The sequence below is a fragment of the Erinaceus europaeus genome, chromosome 22 (genome assembly GCF_950295315.1).
Source record: "Erinaceus europaeus chromosome 22, mEriEur2.1, whole genome shotgun sequence".
Lineage (NCBI taxonomy): Eukaryota > Metazoa > Chordata > Mammalia > Eulipotyphla > Erinaceidae > Erinaceus > Erinaceus europaeus.
This window is the reverse complement of record NC_080183.1, coordinates 34265-55199: the sequence shown is the minus strand read 5'-3', so window position 1 is coordinate 55199 and position 20935 is coordinate 34265. Positions and strand designations below refer to the sequence as shown.

Genomic DNA, 20935 nt, shown 5'->3' with positions numbered 1-20935 from the left:
TGATCTTACAACCTTGGGGCCCACCACTCATCACAGGAAAAAGATGGGAAAGAAGAAAGTGCAATGGCTAACAGTTATATGTACACCAAGGCTGAATATGCATAAAGACATACAAAAAAACTGGCTAATCCTGTATTGAGCAAAAGCTACAGGTTGTTCAACAAATAAATTGAACGCATCACCCTGGAGCATGTGTGTGAGTGTGCATCATGTAAAACTCTCACTCATGTTAAATGAAATAAATATGTTAATATATATATTTTTTCTTTTGGCCAGAGCAGTGCTTAGCTCTGGCTTTTAGTGTTGTCAGGGACTGAACCTGGGACCCCTTGCACGCAAGTCCTGTGTGTTTACTGCCACGCCATCTCCCAGCTCCCTTGGCACCCAGGGCCCCAGAGGCCCAGTGTCTGTGCTCGGCTTGCCCCCCACCACCGACCCCCGCCGCTTGTCGGGCTGAGCGGGCAGAGCTCCCGCCCTGCCCAGGGCGAGGGTGGAGAAGGCGGCTGAGAGAGGTGGCCCCCAACCTCTCTGCAGCTGTGCCCCCAGCACTCACGTGGGGTGAGCGTTTCATGGACTTTGCACTGGGAGAGAAGGCAGAGCTGGCCAGGCGTGGCACACGCCCAGGAGAGGCCTCTGCCCCTGCCCAGAAGGCTGAGCTGGCGCACCCTGGGGGGCCCCTCCTGGAGCCTCGCTCAGCTCCTCAGCCAAGGGACCCGGTTCCCTGTGCCAGTCACCTGGCCTCCCTCGCGCCCCCTGGTGGCAGACACTGGGCTGTTCAGCCTTCGGGCCCAACTCCCTGGGCTCTGTCCCAACTGCCCCTCTCATGCAAGTCTCAGTTTGCAACAGGGAGAGGTGACATCACCCTCCACATAAGTTCCCCTCAGGACTCACTCGCTCTGCTTGCTCTGCTCTGCTCACGGCCAGTGAGGCCAGCCTCACAGTTTCCATGCTGGTGGGGGGGTGTCCTGCTGGCCAGGGCCCCGTGTCGTCAGGGCTGGACAGGGCAGCCTGGCAGGTCCAGGCGAGTTCTAGAGCTGCCCCAAACCCAGTCCACATCCCAGGGGACGGGGAGGGCGGGGGGGGGGGGCTCGGCCTTTTTTTTTTTCCTTTCCATGATGCTGTTTGCCTCTGTCTCTCAGATCCTCCCAGACTTGCTCTGGGGGCCCAGAATCACATTGGAACTGGCAGGGTTTCTCCAAGAGCATCCGGCCAGACATCAGGCCCTCAAAATAGACTGAAGTTACAGCTTCAGGCTGCATGAATTCATCCCCTCAGCCCGCAGAGAGGAAAATCACCCTCCAGGAAAACAAACAGAAAGACCGGGGAGCAGGTGCCAACTGCCAGAGAGCAAGTCTCAGTTGGGGTGGCTGCATCCTTAGGAGGAGAAAGAGACCTCAGCGAGGCCTGGGGCCAGTGACAGGAGGGCGGGAGGAGGAGGTGATATGGGCTCAGAGCTCACTGATTCACACTCAAAACTGGGACATTTCGTGACTAAGCCGTGTCCCCTTCACGTCCTGTGATTTCTAACGAGGACAGAGGGGTCTATCTTGTCCACGTTATCATCTCTTTGATATAAACATTCTGCAGGCGGGAAGAAGGTCTAAGTAAAATCAAACACGAGCCCTTAAGTACCTCAAAGGCCAGGGAGGCAGCTGAAAAGGCTAGAGCACGGGATTTGCACACCCGAGGCCCCAAAGGTCCCAGCTTCAATCCTCAGCACTAATATACCAAAAACAAGCAGTCTCTCTCTTTCTGTCATAAAAATAATCTTTTAAGTTGGGCGGTAGCACAGCAGGTTAAGCGCATGTGGTGTAAAGTGCAAGGACCAGAGTGAGGATACCGGTTCGAGCCCCCGGCTCCCCACCTGCAGGGGAGTCGCTTCACAGGCGGTGAAGCAGGTCTGCAGGTGTCTGTCTTTCTCTCCCCCTCTGTCTTCCCCTCCTCTCTCCATTTCTCTCTGTCCTGCCCAACAATGACATCAATAACAATAACAATAACTACAACAATAAAACAAGGGCAATAAAAGGGAAAATAAATAATAAATATAATAATAATCTTTTAAAAATACATTCAAGTAATACTTCAAACCTTTGAAGAGACCATGATGCCCAATAATGAGTGGCTGAGAAAGCTGTGTATATATACACAATGGAATATTACTCAGCTGTTAAGAATGATGAGGTCACCTTCTTCGCCTCATCTTGGTGAAGCCAGAGGAATCATGTGAAGTGAGACCAGTCAGAAAGAGAAGGATGAAGACAGGATGATCTCAATCATGGACAGAATTGGAGAAATAAGAATAGAAGGGAAACACAGAGCAGAACTTGCACTGGGTCTGCTGTGTTGCACCAAGTAAAGAGGTCTGGGGAGCAGGGGTAGGAAGAGGTTTGGTCGGGGAGGGGGGTTGGATCCTGGTGCAATGGTGGGAAAGGACCTACGTTGGGGGTGAGTGTTCTGCAGACACCTGCCATGGGGGAAGTGAGAAGTCGTGCCCATGTGCCCACACTGTGCTGGGACCGTTAGCGCCCGGTAAAGCCACACGGAAGATACAGTCAAGAGGCTGGGTGGCGGCACACCCCGCTGAGCTCACACGCTGCCGTGTGCAAGGCCTGGACTTGAGCCTCGGTCCCCAAATGGAGAGAGAAGCTTCACAAGCCATAAAGCAGTGCTGCATGTCTCTCTCTGCTTGTCTCTCCCTCCCTCTCTCCCTCTCTCTCTCTCTTTGCTTCTCCCTCTCTCTCTACAATTTTTTAACTTTTTATTATTTTTATTTATTTATTGGATAGAGACAGAGAGAAATTGAGAGGGGAGTGGAGATAGAGAGGGAGAGAGAGAAAGAGAGACACCTGCAGCCCTGCTTCCCACTGTGAAGCTTTACCATGCAGGTGGGACCAGGGCTTGAACCTGGGTCCTTGTGCACTGTGACATGAGCACTCAACCAGGTGCACCACAAGAGGGCCCTGCAGGTCACTCTCTCTCTCTCTATGTATCTCTCTCTCTCTCTCTCTCCTTCCTTCTCAGCTTCTCTCTGCCCTATCAAATGAATAAGTAAATAAATATATATATTTTTATAAATTAAAAAAATATTTTATTTTATTTATTCCCTTTTGTTGCCCTTGTTGTTTTATCGTTGTAGTTATTATTGTTGTTGTCGTCATTGTTGGCTAGGACAGAGAGAAATGGAGAGAGGAGGGGAAGACAGAGGGGGAGAGAAAGACACCTGCAGACCTGCTTCACCTCCTGTGAAGCGACTCCCCTGCAGGTGGGGAGCCGGGGGCTCGAACCAGGATCCTTACACCGGTCCTTGTGCTTTGTGCCACCTGCGCTTAACCCACTGCGCTACAGCCTGACTCCCAATAAATATATTTTTAAAAGACACTCAGAAGCTCAGATCTTGACACAGCAATGACAGTGACAATTGAATTGAAAGGCTACAGGCAGCTCAGCAACCACCAAGGAAAGCCACACCTGAGACCAACCACAGTCCACAGGCGCTGGAAGGGCAGGACGCCAAGCCCTGTGCTCACCTACACACTGACCCTCCACAGACTGAGCCCGGGTGCTCACCTGCACACTGACCCTCCACAGACTGAGCCCGGGTGCTCACCTGCACACTGACCCTCCACAGACTGAGCCCGGGTGCTCACCTGCACACTGACCCTCCACAGACTGAGCCCGGGTGCTCACCTGCACACTGACCCTCCACAGACTGAGCCCGGGTGCTCACCTGCACACTGACCCTCCACAGACTGAGCCCGGGTGCTCACCTGCACACTGACCCTCCACAGACTGAGCCCGGGTGCTCACCTGCACACTGACCCTCCACAGACTGAGCCCGTGTTCTCACCTACACACTGACCCTCCACAGACTGAGCCCGGGTGCTCACCTGCACACTGACCCTCCACAGACTGAGCCCGGGTGCTCACCTGCACACTGACCCTCCACAGACTGAGCCCGGGTGCTCACCTGCACACTGACCCTCCACAGACTGAGCCCGGGTGCTCACCTGCACACTGACCCTCCACAGACTGAGCCCGGGTGCTCACCTGCACACTGACCCTCCACAGACTGAGCCCGGGTGCTCACCTACACACTGACCCTCCACAGACTGAGCCCGGGTGCTCACCTACACACTGACCCTCCACAGACTGAGCCCGTGTTCTCACCTGCACACTGACCCTCCACAGACTGAGCCCGGGTGCTCACCTGCACACTGACCCTCCACAGACTGAGCCCGGGTGCTCACCTGCACACTGACCCTCCACAGACTGAGCCCGGGTGCTCACCTGCACACAGACCCTCCACAGACTGAGCCCGGGTGCTCACCTGCACACTGACCCTCCACAGACTGAGCCCGTGTTCTCACCTACACACTGACCCTCCACAGACTGAGCCCGTGTTCTCACCTGCACACTGACCCTCCACAGACTGAGCCCGGGTGCTCACCTGCACACTGACCCTCCACAGACTGAGCCCGTGTTCTCACCTACACACTGACCCTCCACAGACTGAGCCCGGGTGCTCACCTACACACTGACCCTCCACAGACTGAGCCCGTGTTCTCACCTGCACACTGACCCTCCACAGACTGAGCCCGGGTGCTCACCTGCACACTGACCCTCCACAGACTGAGCCCGGGTGCTCACCTGCACACTGACCCTCCACAGACTGAGCCCGGGTGCTCACCTGCACACTGACCCTCCACAGACTGAGCCCGGGTGCTCACCTGCACACTGACCCTCCACAGACTGAGCCCGGGTATTCACCTGCACACTGACCCTCCACAGACTGAGCCCGTGTTCTCACCTACACACTGACCCTCCACAGACTGAGCCCGGGTGCTCACCTGCACACTGACCCTCCACAGACTGAGCCCGGGTGCTCACCTGCACACTGACCCTCCACAGACTGAGCCCGGGTGCTCACCAGCACACTGACCCTCCACAGACTGAGCCCGGGTGCTCACCTACACACTGACCCTCCACAGACTGAGCCCGTGTTCTCACCTGCACACTGACCCTCCACAGACTGAGCCCGGGTGCTCACCTGCACACTGACCCTCCACAGACTGAGCCCGTGTTCTCACCTACACACTGACCCTCCACAGACTGAGCCCGGGTGCTCACCTGCACACTGACCCTCCACAGACTGAGCCCGGGTGCTCACCTGCACACTGACCCTCCACAGACTGAGCCCGGGTGCTCACCTGCACACTGACCCTCCACAGACTGAGCCCGGGTGCTCACCTACACACTGACCCTCCACAGACTGAGCCCGTGTTCTCACCTGCACACTGACCCTCCACAGACTGAGCCCGGGTGCTCACCTGCACACTGACCCTCCACAGACTGAGCCCGGGTGCTCACCTGCACACTGACCCTCCACAGACTGAGCCCGGGTGCTCACCTGCACACTGACCCTCCACAGACTGAGCCCGGGTGCTCACCTGCACACTGACCCTCCACAGACTGAGCCCGGGTATTCACCTGCACACTGACCCTCCACAGACTGAGCCCGTGTTCTCACCTACACACTGACCCTCCACAGACTGAGCCCGGGTGCTCACCTGCACACTGACCCTCCACAGACTGAGCCCGGGTGCTCACCTGCACACTGACCCTCCACAGACTGAGCCCGGGTGCTCACCAGCACACTGACCCTCCACAGACTGAGCCCGGGTGCTCACCTACACACTGACCCTCCACAGACTGAGCCCGTGTTCTCACCTGCACACTGACCCTCCACAGACTGAGCCCGGGTGCTCACCTGCACACTGACCCTCCACAGACTGAGCCCGTGTTCTCACCTACACACTGACCCTCCACAGACTGAGCCCGGGTGCTCACCTGCACACTGACCCTCCACAGACTGAGCCCGGGTGCTCACCTGCACACTGACCCTCCACAGACTGAGCCCGGGTGCTCACCTGCACACTGACCCTCCACAGACTGAGCCCGGGTGCTCACCTGCACACTGACCCTCCACAGACTGAGCCCGTGTTCTCACCTACACACTGACCCTCCACAGACTGAGCCCGGGTGCTCACCTGCACACTGACCCTCCACAGACTGAGCCCGGGTGCTCACCTGCACACTGACCCTCCACAGACTGAGCCCGGGTGCTCACCTGCACACTGACCCTCCACAGACTGAGCCCGGGTGCTCACCTGCACACTGACCCTCCACAGACTGAGCCCGGGTGCTCACCTGCACACAGACCCTCCACAGACTGAGCCCGGGTACTCACCTGCACACTGACCCTCCACAGACTGAGCCCGTGTTCTCACCTGCACACTGACCCTCCACAGACTGAGCCCGGGTGCTCACCTGCACACTGACCCTCCACAGACTGAGCCCGGGTGCTCACCTACACACTGACCCTCCACAGACTGAGCCCGGGTGCTCACCTACACACTGACCCTCCACAGACTGAGCCCGTGTTCTCACCTGCACACTGACCCTCCACAGACTGAGCCCGGGTGCTCACCTACACACTGACCCTCCACAGACTGAGCCCGGGCGCTCACCTGCACACTGACCCTCCACAGACTGAGCCCGGGTGCTCACCTACACACTGACCCTCCACAGACTGAGCCCGGGCGCTCACCTGCACACTGACCCTCCACAGACTGAGCCCGGGTGCTCACCTGCACACTGACCCTCCACAGACTGAGCCCGGGTGCTCACCTGCACACTGACCCTCCACAGACTGAGCCCGGGTGCTCACCTGCACACTGACCCTCCACAGACTGAGCCCGTGTTCTCACCTACACACTGACCCTCCACAGACTGAGCCCGTGTTCTCACCTGCACACTGACCCTCCACAGACTGAGCCCGGGTGCTCACCTGCACACTGACCCTCCACAGACTGAGCCCGGGTGCTCACCTGCACACTGACCCTCCACAGACTGAGCCCGGGTGCTCACCTGCACACTGACCCTCCACAGACTGAGCCCGTGTTCTCACCTGCACACTGACCCTCCACAGACTGAGCCCGGGTGCTCACCTGCACACTGACCCTCCACAGACTGAGCCCGGGTGCTCACCTGCACACTGACCCTCCACAGACTGAGCCCGGGTGCTCACCTGCACACTGACCCTCCACAGACTGAGCCCGGGTGCTCACCTGCACACTGACCCTCCACAGACTGAGCCCGGGTGCTCACCTGCACACTGACCCTCCACAGACTGAGCCCGTGTTCTCACCAGCACACTGACCCTCCACAGACTGAGCCCGGGTGCTCACCTACACACTGACCCTCCACAGACTGAGCCCGTGTTCTCACCTGCACACTGACCCTCCACAGACTGAGCCCGGGTGCTCACCTGCACACTGACCCTCCACAGACTGAGCCCGTGTTCTCACCTACACACTGACCCTCCACAGACTGAGCCCGGGTGCTCACCTGCACACTGACCCTCCACAGACTGAGCCCGGGTGCTCACCTGCACACTGACCCTCCACAGACTGAGCCCGGGTGCTCACCTGCACACTGACCCTCCACAGACTGAGCCCGGGTGCTCACCTGCACACTGACCCTCCACAGACTGAGCCCGGGTGCTCACCTGCACACTGACCCTCCACAGACTGAGCCCGTGTTCTCACCTGCACACTGACCCTCCACAGACTGAGCCCGGGTGCTCACCTACACACTGACCCTCCACAGACTGAGCCCGGGTGCTCACCTGCACACTGACCCTCCACAGACTGAGCCCGGGTGCTCACCTGCACACTGACCCTCCACAGACTGAGCCCGTGTTCTCACCTACACACTGACCCTCCACAGACTGAGCCCGGGTGCTCACCTGCACACTGACCCTCCACAGACTGAGCCCGGGTGCTCACCTGCACACTGACCCTCCACAGACTGAGCCCGGGTGCTCACCAGCACACTGACCCTCCACAGACTGAGCCCGGGTGCTCACCTACACACTGACCCTCCACAGACTGAGCCCGTGTTCTCACCTGCACACTGACCCTCCACAGACTGAGCCCGGGTGCTCACCTGCACACTGACCCTCCACAGACTGAGCCCGTGTTCTCACCTACACACTGACCCTCCACAGACTGAGCCCGGGTGCTCACCTGCACACTGACCCTCCACAGACAGAGCCCGGGTGCTCACCTGCACACTGACCCTCCACAGACTGAGCCCGGGTGCTCACCTGCACACTGACCCTCCACAGACTGAGCCCGGGTGCTCACCTGCACACTGACCCTCCACAGACTGAGCCCGTGTTCTCACCTACACACTGACCCTCCACAGACTGAGCCCGGGTGCTCACCTGCACACTGACCCTCCACAGACTGAGCCCGGGTGCTCACCTGCACACTGACCCTCCACAGACTGAGCCCGGGTGCTCACCTGCACACTGACCCTCCACAGACTGAGCCCGGGTGCTCACCTGCACACTGACCCTCCACAGACTGAGCCCGGGTGCTCACCTGCACACAGACCCTCCACAGACTGAGCCCGGGTACTCACCTGCACACTGACCCTCCACAGACTGAGCCCGTGTTCTCACCTGCACACTGACCCTCCACAGACTGAGCCCGGGTGCTCACCTGCACACTGACCCTCCACAGACTGAGCCCGGGTGCTCACCTACACACTGACCCTCCACAGACTGAGCCCGTGTTCTCACCTGCACACTGACCCTCCACAGACTGAGCCCGGGTGCTCACCTACACACTGACCCTCCACAGACTGAGCCCAGGCGCTCACCTGCACACTGACCCTCCACAGACTGAGCCCGGGTGCTCACCTACACACTGACCCTCCACAGACTGAGCCCGGGCGCTCACCTGCACACTGACCCTCCACAGACTGAGCCCGGGTGCTCACCTGCACACTGACCCTCCACAGACTGAGCCCGGGTGCTCACCTGCACACTGACCCTCCACAGACTGAGCCCGGGTGCTCACCTGCACACTGACCCTCCACAGACTGAGCCCGTGTTCTCACCTACACACTGACCCTCCACAGACTGAGCCCGTGTTCTCACCTACACACTGACCCTCCACAGACTGAGCCCGTGTGCTCACCTGCACACTGACCCTCCACAGACTGAGCCCGGGTGCTCACCTGCACACTGACCCTCCACAGACTGAGCCCGGGTGCTCACCTGCACACTGACCCTCCACAGACTGAGCCCGGGTGCTCACCTGCACACTGACCCTCCACAGACTGAGCCCGTGTTCTCACCTACACACTGACCCTCCACAGACTGAGCCCGGGTGCTCACCTACACACTGACCCTCCACAGACTGAGCCCGTGTTCTCACCTGCACACTGACCCTCCACAGACTGAGCCCGGGTGCTCACCTGCACACTGACCCTCCACAGACTGAGCCCGGGTGCTCACCTGCACACTGACCCTCCACAGACTGAGCCCGGGTGCTCACCTGCACACTGACCCTCCACAGACTGAGCCCGTGTTCTCACCTGCACACTGACCCTCCACAGACTGAGCCCGGGTGCTCACCTGCACACTGACCCTCCACAGACTGAGCCCGGGTGCTCACCTGCACACTGACCCTCCACAGACTGAGCCCGGGTGCTCACCTGCACACTGACCCTCCACAGACTGAGCCCGGGTGCTCACCTGCACACTGACCCTCCACAGACTGAGCCCGGGTGCTCACCAGCACACTGACCCTCCACAGACTGAGCCCGTGTTCTCACCAGCACACTGACCCTCCACAGACTGAGCCCGGGTGCTCACCTACACACTGACCCTCCACAGACTGAGCCCGTGTTCTCACCTGCACACTGACCCTCCACAGACTGAGCCCGGGTGCTCACCTGCACACTGACCCTCCACAGACTGAGCCCGTGTTCTCACCTACACACTGACCCTCCACAGACTGAGCCCGGGTGCTCACCTGCACACTGACCCTCCACAGACTGAGCCCGGGTGCTCACCTGCACACTGACCCTCCACAGACTGAGCCCGGGTGCTCACCTGCACACTGACCCTCCACAAACTGAGCCCGGGTGCTCACCTGCACACTGACCCTCCACAGACTGAGCCCGGGTGCTCACCTGCACACTGACCCTCCACAGACTGAGCCCGTGTTCTCACCTGCACACTGACCCTCCACAGACTGAGCCCGGGTGCTCACCTGCACACTGACCCTCCACAGACTGAGCCCGGGTGCTCACCTGCACACTGACCCTCCACAGACTGAGCCCGGGTGCTCACCTGCACACTGACCCTCCACAGACTGAGCCCGGGTGCTCACCTGCACACTGACCCTCCACAGACTGAGCCCGGGTGCTCACCTGCACACTGACCCTCCACAGACTGAGCCCGGGTGCTCACCTGCACACTGACCCTCCACAGACTGAGCCCGTGTTCTCACCTACACACTGACCCTCCACAGACTGAGCCCGGGTGCTCACCTGCACACTGACCCTCCACAGACTGAGCCCGGGTGCTCACCTGCACACTGACCCTCCACAGACTGAGCCCGGGTGCTCACCAGCACACTGACCCTCCACAGACTGAGCCCGGGTGCTCACCTACACACTGACCCTCCACAGACTGAGCCCGTGTTCTCACCTGCACACTGACCCTCCACAGACTGAGCCCGGGTGCTCACCTGCACACTGACCCTCCACAGACTGAGCCCGTGTTCTCACCTACACACTGACCCTCCACAGACTGAGCCCGGGTGCTCACCTGCACACTGACCCTCCACAGACTGAGCCCGGGTGCTCACCTGCACACTGACCCTCCACAGACTGAGCCCGTGTTCTCACCTACACACTGACCCTCCACAGACTGAGCCCGGGTGCTCACCTGCACACTGACCCTCCACAGACTGAGCCCGGGTGCTCACCTGCACACTGACCCTCCACAGACTGAGCCCGGGTGCTCACCTGCACACTGACCCTCCACAGACTGAGCCCGGGTGCTCACCTGCACACTGACCCTCCACAGACTGAGCCCGGGTGCTCACCTGCACACAGACCCTCCACAGACTGAGCCCGGGTGCTCACCTGCACACTGACCCTCCACAGACTGAGCCCGTGTTCTCACCTGCACACTGACCCTCCACAGACTGAGCCCGGGTGCTCACCTGCACACTGACCCTCCACAGACTGAGCCCGGGTTCTCACCTACACACTGACCCTCCACAGACTGAGCCCGGGTGCTCACCTACACACTGACCCTCCACAGACTGAGCCCGTGTTCTCACCTGCACACTGACCCTCCACAGACTGAGCCCGGGTGCTCACCTACACACTGACCCTCCACAGACTGAGCCCGGGCGCTCACCTGCACACTGACCCTCCACAGACTGAGCCCGGGTGCTCACCTACACACTGACCCTCCACAGACTGAGCCCGGGCGCTCACCTGCACACTGACCCTCCACAGACTGAGCCCGTGTTCTCACCTGCACACTGACCCTCCACAGACTGAGCCCGGGTGCTCACCTGCACACTGACCCTCCACAGACTGAGCCCGGGTGCTCACCTGCACACTGACCCTCCACAGACTGAGCCCGGGTGCTCACCTGCACACTGACCCTCCACAGACTGAGCCCGTGTTCTCACCTACACACTGACCCTCCACAGACTGAGCCCGGGTGCTCACCTGCACACTGACCCTCCACAGACTGAGCCCGGGTGCTCACCTGCACACTGACCCTCCACAGACTGAGCCCGGGTGCTCACCTGCACACTGACCCTCCACAGACTGAGCCCGGGTGCTCACCTGCACACTGACCCTCCACAGACTGAGCCCGGGTGCTCACCTGCACACAGACCCTCCACAGACTGAGCCCAGGTACTCACCTGCACACTGACCCTCCACAGACTGAGCCCGTGTTCTCACCTGCACACTGACCCTCCACAGACTGAGCCCGGGTGCTCACCTGCACACTGACCCTCCACAGACTGAGCCCGGGTGCTCACCTACACACTGACCCTCCACAGACTGAGCCCGTGTTCTCACCTGCACACTGACCCTCCACAGACTGAGCCCGGGTGCTCACCTACACACTGACCCTCCACAGACTGAGCCCGGGCGCTCACCTGCACACTGACCCTCCACAGACTGAGCCCGGGTGCTCACCTACACACTGACCCTCCACAGACTGAGCCCGGGCGCTCACCTGCACACTGACCCTCCACAGACTGAGCCCGGGTGCTCACCTGCACACTGACCCTCCACAGACTGAGCCCGGGTGCTCACCTGCACACTGACCCTCCACAGACTGAGCCCGGGTGCTCACCTGCACACTGACCCTCCACAGACTGAGCCCGTGTTCTCACCTACACACTGACCCTCCACAGACTGAGCCCGTGTTCTCACCTACACACTGACCCTCCACAGACTGAGCCCGTGTGCTCACCTGCACACTGACCCTCCACAGACTGAGCCCGGGTGCTCACCTGCACACTGACCCTCCACAGACTGAGCCCGGGTGCTCACCTACACACTGACCCTCCACAGACTGAGCCCGGGTGCTCACCTGCACACTGACCCTCCACAGACTGAGCCCGTGTTCTCACCTACACACTGACCCTCCACAGACTGAGCCCGGGTGCTCACCTACACACTGACCCTCCACAGACTGAGCCCGTGTTCTCACCTGCACACTGACCCTCCACAGACTGAGCCCGGGTGCTCACCTGCACACTGACCCTCCACAGACTGAGCCCGGGTGCTCACCTGCACACTGACCCTCCACAGACTGAGCCCGGGTGCTCACCTGCACACTGACCCTCCACAGACTGAGCCCGTGTTCTCACCTGCACACTGACCCTCCACAGACTGAGCCCGGGTGCTCACCTGCACACTGACCCTCCACAGACTGAGCCCGGGTGCTCACCTGCACACTGACCCTCCACAGACTGAGCCCGGGTGCTCACCTGCACACTGACCCTCCACAGACTGAGCCCGGGTGCTCACCTGCACACTGACCCTCCACAGACTGAGCCCGGGTGCTCACCAGCACACTGACCCTCCACAGACTGAGCCCGTGTTCTCACCAGCACACTGACCCTCCACAGACTGAGCCCGGGTGCTCACCTACACACTGACCCTCCACAGACTGAGCCCGTGTTCTCACCTGCACACTGACCCTCCACAGACTGAGCCCGGGTGCTCACCTGCACACTGACCCTCCACAGACTGAGCCCGTGTTCTCACCTACACACTGACCCTCCACAGACTGAGCCCGGGTGCTCACCTGCACACTGACCCTCCACAGACTGAGCCCGGGTGCTCACCTGCACACTGACCCTCCACAGACTGAGCCCGGGTGCTCACCTGCACACTGACCCTCCACAAACTGAGCCCGGGTGCTCACCTGCACACTGACCCTCCACAGACTGAGCCCGGGTGCTCACCTGCACACTGACCCTCCACAGACTGAGCCCGTGTTCTCACCTGCACACTGACCCTCCACAGACTGAGCCCGGGTGCTCACCTGCACACTGACCCTCCACAGACTGAGCCCGGGTGCTCACCTGCACACTGACCCTCCACAGACTGAGCCCGGGTGCTCACCTGCACACTGACCCTCCACAGACTGAGCCCGGGTGCTCACCTGCACACTGACCCTCCACAGACTGAGCCCGGGTGCTCACCTGCACACTGACCCTCCACAGACTGAGCCCGGGTGCTCACCTGCACACTGACCCTCCACAGACTGAGCCCGGGTTCTCACCTACACACTGACCCTCCACAGACTGAGCCCGGGTGCTCACCTGCACACTGACCCTCCACAGACTGAGCCCGGGTGCTCACCTGCACACTGACCCTCCACAGACTGAGCCCGGGTGCTCACCAGCACACTGACCCTCCACAGACTGAGCCCGGGTGCTCACCTGCACACTGACCCTCCACAGACTGAGCCCGTGTTCTCACCTGCACACTGACCCTCCACAGACTGAGCCCGGGTGCTCACCTGCACACTGACCCTCCACAGACTGAGCCCGGGTGCTCACCAGCACACTGACCCTCCACAGACTGAGCCCGGGTGCTCACCTGCACACTGACCCTCCACAGACTGAGCCCGTGTTCTCACCTGCACACTGACCCTCCACAGACTGAGCCCGGGTGCTCACCTGCACACTGACCCTCCACAGACTGAGCCCGGGTGCTCACCTGCACACTGACCCTCCACAGACTGAGCCCGGGTGCTCACCTACACACTGACCCTCCACAGACTGAGCCCGTGTTCTCACCTGCACACTGACCCTCCACAGACTGAGCCCGGGTGCTCACCTGCACACTGACCCTCCACAGACTGAGCCCGTGTTCTCACCTACACACTGACCCTCCACAGACTGAGCCCGGGTGCTCACCTGCACACTGACCCTCCACAGACTGAGCCCGGGTGCTCACCTGCACACTGACCCTCCACAGACTGAGCCCGTGTTCTCACCTACACACTGACCCTCCACAGACTGAGCCCGGGTGCTCACCTGCACACTGACCCTCCACAGACTGAGCCCGGGTGCTCACCTGCACACTGACCCTCCACAGACTGAGCCCGGGTGCTCACCTGCACACTGACCCTCCACAGACTGAGCCCGGGTGCTCACCTGCACACTGACCCTCCACAGACTGAGCCCGGGTGCTCACCTGCACACAGACCCTCCACAGACTGAGCCCGGGTGCTCACCTGCACACTGACCCTCCACAGACTGAGCCCGTGTTCTCACCTGCACACTGACCCTCCACAGACTGAGCCCGGGTGCTCACCTGCACACTGACCCTCCACAGACTGAGCCCGGGTTCTCACCTACACACTGACCCTCCACAGACTGAGCCCGGGTGCTCACCTACACACTGACCCTCCACAGACTGAGCCCGTGTTCTCACCTGCACACTGACCCTCCACAGACTGAGCCCGGGTGCTCACCTACACACTGACCCTCCACAGACTGAGCCCGGGCGCTCACCTGCACACTGACCCTCCACAGACTGAGCCCGGGTGCTCACCTACACACTGACCCTCCACAGACTGAGCCCGGGCGCTCACCTGCACACTGACCCTCCACAGACTGAGCCCGGGTGCTCACCTGCACACTGACCCTCCACAGACTGAGCCCGGGTGCTCACCTGCACACTGACCCTCCACAGACTGAGCCCGGGTGCTCACCTGCACACTGACCCTCCACAGACTGAGCCCGGGTGCTCACCTGCACACTGACCCTCCACAGACTGAGCCCGGGTGCTCACCTGCACACTGACCCTCCACAGACTGAGCCCGTGTTCTCACCTGCACACTGACCCTCCACAGACTGAGCCCGGGTGCTCACCTGCACACTGACCCTCCACAGACTGAGCCCGGGTGCTCACCTGCACACTGACCCTCCACAGACTGAGCCCGGGTGCTCACCTACACACTGACCCTCCACAGACTGAGGCCGGGTGCTCACCTACACACTGACCCTCCACAGACTGAGCCCGTGTTCTCACCTGCACACTGACCCTCCACAGACTGAGCCCGGGTGCTCACCTGCACACTGACCCTCCACAGACTGAGCCCGGGTGCTCACCTGCACACTGACCCTCCACAGACTGAGCCCGGGTGCTCACCTGCACACTGACCCTCCACAGACTGAGCCCGGGTGCTCACCTGCACACTGACCCTCCACAGACTGAGCCCGTGTTCTCACCTACACACTGACCCTCCACAGACTGAGCCCGGGTGCTCACCTGCACACTGACCCTCCACAGACTGAGCCCGGGTGCTCACCTGCACACTGACCCTCCACAGACTGAGCCCGGGTGCTCACCTGCACACTGACCCTCCACAGACTGAGCCCGGGTGCTCACCTGCAAACTGACCCTCCACAGACTGAGCCCGGGTGCTCACCTGCACACTGACCCTCCACAGACTGAGCCCGTGTTCTCACCTACACACTGAACCTCCACACTGAGCCCGTGTTCTCACCTGCACACTGACCCTCCACAGACTGAGCCCGTGTTCTCACCTACACACTGACCCTCCACAGACTGAGCCCGGGCGCTCACCTGCACACTGACCCTCCACAGACTGAGCCCGTGTTCTCACCTACACACTGAACCTCCACAGACTGAGCCCGTGTTCTCACCTGCACACTGACCCTCCACAGACTGAGCCCGGGTGCTCACCTGCACACTGACCCTCCACAGACTGAGCCCGGGTGCTCACCTGCACACTGACCCTCCACAGATTGAGCCCATGTTCTCACCTGCACACTGACCCTCCACAGACTGAGCCCGTGTTCTCACCTGCACACTGACCCTCCACAGACTGAGCCCGGGTGCTCACCTGCACACTGACCCTCCACAGACTGAGCCCGGGTGCTCACCTGCACACTGACCATCCACAGACTGAGCCCGGGTGCTCACCTACACACTGACCCTCCACAGACTGAGCCTGGGTGCTCACCTACACACTGACCCTCCACAGACGGAGCCCGTGTTCTCACCTGCACACTGACCCTCCACAGACTGAGCCTGGGTGCTCACCTGCACACTGACCCTCCACAGACTGAGCCCGGGCGCTCACCTGCACACTGACCCTCCACAGACTGAGCCCGGGTGCTCACCTGCACACTGACCCTCCACAGACTGAGCCCGGGTGCTCACCTGCACACTGACCCTCCACAGACTGAGCCCGGGTGCTCACCTGCACACTGACCCTCCACAGACTGAGCCCGGGTGCTCACCTGCACACTGACCCTCCACAGACTGAGCCCGGGTTCTCACCTACACACTGACCCTCCACAGACTGAGCCCGGGTGCTCACCTGCACACTGACCCTCCACAGACTGAGCCCGGGTGCTCACCTGCACACTGACCCTCCACAGACTGAGCCCGGGTGCTCACCTGCACACTGACCCTCCACAGACTGAGCCCGGGTGCTCACCTGCAAACTGACCCTCCACAGACTGAGCCCGGGTGCTCACCTGCACACTGACCCTCCACAGACTGAGCCCGTGTTCTCACCTACACACTGACCCTCCACAGACTGAGCCCGGGCGCTCACCTGCACACTGACCCTCCACAGACTGAGCCCTAGTTCTCACCTACACACTGAACCTCCACAGACTGAGCCCGTGTTCTCACCTGCACACTGACCCTCCACAGACTGAGCCCGGGTGCTCACCTGCACACTGACCCTCCACAGACTGAGCCCGGGTGCTCACCTGCACACTGACCCTCCACAGATTGAGCCCGTGTTCTCACCTGCACACAGACCCTCCACAGACTGAGCCCTGGTGCTCACCTGCACACTGACCCTCCACAGACTGAGCCCGGGTGCTCACCTGCACACTGACCCTCCACAGACTGAGCCCGGGTGCTCACCTGCACACTGACCCTCCACAGACTGAGCCCGCGTGCTCACCTGCACACTGACCCTCCACAGACTGAGCCCGGGTGCTCACCTGCACACTGACCCTCCACAGATTGAGCCCGTGTTCTCACCTGCACACTGACCCTCCACAGACTGAGCCCGGGTGCTCACCTGCACACTGACCCTCCACAGACTGAGCCCGGGTGCTCACCTGCACACTGACCCTCCACAGACTGAGCCCGGGTGCTCACCTGCACACTGACCCTCCACAGACTGAGCCCGGGTACTCACCTACACACTGACCCTCCACAGACTGAGCCCGGGTGCTCACCTGCACACTGACCCTCCACAGACTGAGCCCGTGTTCTCACCTACACACTGACCCTCCACAGACTGAGCCCGTGTTCTCACCTGCACACTGACCCTCCACAGACTGAGCCCGGGTGCTCACCTGCACACTGACCCTCCACAGACTGAGCCCGTGTTCTCACCTGCACACTGACCCTCCACAGACTGAGCCCGTGTTCTCACCTGCACACTGACCCTCCACAGACTGAGCCCGGGTGCTCACCTGCACACTGACCCTCCACAGACTGAGCCCGGGTGCTCACCTGCACACTGACCCTCCACAGACTGAGCTCGGGTGCTCACCTGCACACTGACCCTCCACAGACTGAGCCCGTGTTCTCACCTGCACACTGACCCTCCACAGACTGAGCCCGGGTGCTTACCTACACACTGACCCTCCACAGACTGAGCCCGTGTTCTCACCTGCACACTGACCCTCCACAGACTGAGCCCGGGTGCTCACCTGCACACTGACCCTCCACAGACTGAGCCCGGGTGCTCACCTGCACACTGACCCTCCACAGACTGAGCCCGGGTGCTCACCTGCACACTGACCCTCCACAGACTGAGCCCGGGTGCTCACCTGCACACTGACCCTCCACAGACTGAGCCCGGGTGCTCACCTGCACACTGACCCTCCACAGACTGAGCCCGTGTTCTCACCTACACACTGACCCTCCACAGACTGAGCCCGGGTGCTCACCTACACACTGACCCTCCACAGACTGAGCCCGGGTGCTCACCTACACACTGACCCTCCACAGACTGAGCCCGTGTTCTCACCTGCACACTGACCCTCCACAGACTGAGCCCGGGTGCTCACCTGCACACTGACCCTCCACAGACTGAGCCCGGGTGCTCACCTGCACACTGACCCTCCACAGACTGAGCCCGGGTGCTCACCTGCACACTGACCCTCCACAGACTGAGCCCGTGTGCTCACCTGCACACTGACCCTCCACAGTCTGAGCCCGTGTTCTCACCTACACACTGACCCTCCACAGACTGAGCCCTGGTGCTCACCTGCACACTGACCCTCCACAGACTGAGCCCGGGTGCTCACCTGCACACTGACCCTCCACAGACTGAGCCCGGGTGCTCACCTGCACACTGACCCTCCACAGACTGAGCCCGGGTGCTCACCTGCACACTGACCCTCCACAGACTGAGCCCGGGTGCTCACCTACACACTGAACCTCCACACTGAGCCCGTGTTCTCACCTGCACACTGACCCTCCACAGACTGAGCCCGTGTTCTCACCTACACACTGACCCTCCACAGACTGAGCCCGGGCGCTCACCTGCACACTGACCCTCCACAGACTGAGCCCGGGCGCTCACCTGCACACTGTCCCTCCACAGACTGAGCCCGGGTGCTCACCTACACACTGACCCTCCACAGACTGAGCCCGTGTTCTCACCTGCACACTGACCCTCCACAGACTGAGCCCGGGTGCTCACCTGCACACTGACCCTCCTCAGACTGAGCTCGGGTGCTCACCTGCACACTGACCCTCCACAGACTTAGCCCGTGTTCTCACCTGCACACTGACCCTCCACAGACTGAGCCCGGGTGCTCACCTGCACACTGACCCTCCACAGACTGAGCCCGGGTGCTCACCTGCACACTGACCCTCCACAGACTGAGCCCGTGTTCTCACCTACACACTGACCCTCCACAGACTGAGCCCGGGTGCTCACCTGCACACTGACCCTCCACAGACTGAGCCCGGGTGCTCACCTGCACACTGACCCTCCACAGACTGAGCCCGGGTGCTCACCTGCACACTGACCCTCCACAGACTGAGCCCGGGTGCTCACCTGCACACTGACCCTCCACAGACTGAGCCCGGGTGCTCACCTGCACACTGACCCTCCACAGACTGAGCCCGGGTGCTCACCTGCACACTGACCCTCCACAGACTGAGCCCGGGTGCTCACCTACACACTGACCCTCCACAGACTGAGCCCGGGTGCTCACCTACACACTGACCCTCCACAGACTGAGCCCGTGTTCTCACCTGCACACTGACCCTCCACAGACTGAGCCCGGGTGCTCACCTGCACACTGACCCTCCACAGACTGAGCCCGGGTGCTCACCTGCACACTGACCCTCCACAGACTGAGCCCGGGTGCTCACCTGCACACTGACCCTCCACAGACTGAGCCCGTGTTCTCACCTACACACTGACCCTCCACAGACTGAGCCCGGGTGCTCACCTGCACACTGACCCTCCACAGACTGAGCCCGGGTGCTCACCTGCACACTGACCCTCCACAGACTGAGCCCGGGTGCTCACCTGCACACTGACCCTCCACAGACTGAGCCCGGGTGCTCACCTGCACACTGACCCTCCACAGACTGAGCCCGGGTGCTCACCTGCACACTGACCCTCCACAGACTGAGCCCGTGTTCTCACCTACACACTGACCCTCCACAGACTGAGCCCGTGTTCTCACCTGCACACTGACCCTCCACAGACTGAGCCCGGGTGCTCACCTGCACACTGACCCTCCACAGACTGAGCCCGTGTTCTCACCTGCACACTGACCCTCCACAGACTGAGCCCGTGTTCTCACCTGCACACTGAGCCTCCACAGACTGAGCCCGGGTGCTCACCTACACACTGACCCTCCACAGACTGAGCCCCGGCGCTCACCTGCACACTAACCCTCCACAGACTGAGCCCGGGTGCTCACCTGCACACTGACCCTCCACAGACTGAGCCCGTGTTCTCACCTGCACACTGACCCTCCACAGACTGAGCCCCATGTTCTTACCTACACACTGACCCTCCACAGACTGAGCCCGGGTGCTCACCTGCACACTGACCCTCCACAGACTGAGCCCGTGTTCTCACCTGCACACTGACCCTCCTCAGGCCAGAGCCCCATGTTCTCACCTACACACTGACCCTCCACAGACTGAGCCCGGGTGCTCACCTACACACTGGCCCTCCACAGACTGAGCCCGTGTTCTTACCTGCACACTGACCCTCCTCATGCCAGAGTCCCATGTTCTCACCTACACACTGGCCCTCCAGCAGCCAGTAGCCGTCGGTGCAGGAGCAGGTGTAGCCTCCTTCCGTGTTGATGCAGATCTGGGTGGGGTTGCACTGGTGTGAGTCAGTTGCGCACTCGTCCACGTCTGCAACACAAGCACAGGCCGCACTGTCACTGACGCTCTCCAGGCCTTGGGCCCCCAGGGGTCGGCCGTCAGCCGCTGTGAGCGGGGCCCTGGGTGGCACTCCAGGAGGGCGGCATCAGTGATG

The 20935-nt window shown here is 61.2% G+C and overlaps 1 protein-coding gene across 1 annotated transcript in view; it reads right to left on the bottom strand.

Annotated features, from left to right (window-relative positions):
• Positions 1 to 20628, bottom strand: part of LOC103127928 (fibulin-5) — a 48394-nt gene extending 27766 nt beyond the window's left edge. Inside the window, exon 1 of the mRNA XM_060180951.1 lies at positions 20607 to 20628. The gene's annotated coding sequence lies outside the window, so the exon portion shown is untranslated. The remainder of the gene's footprint in view (positions 1 to 20606) is intronic.
• Between the last annotated feature and the right edge of the window lie 307 nt (positions 20629 to 20935).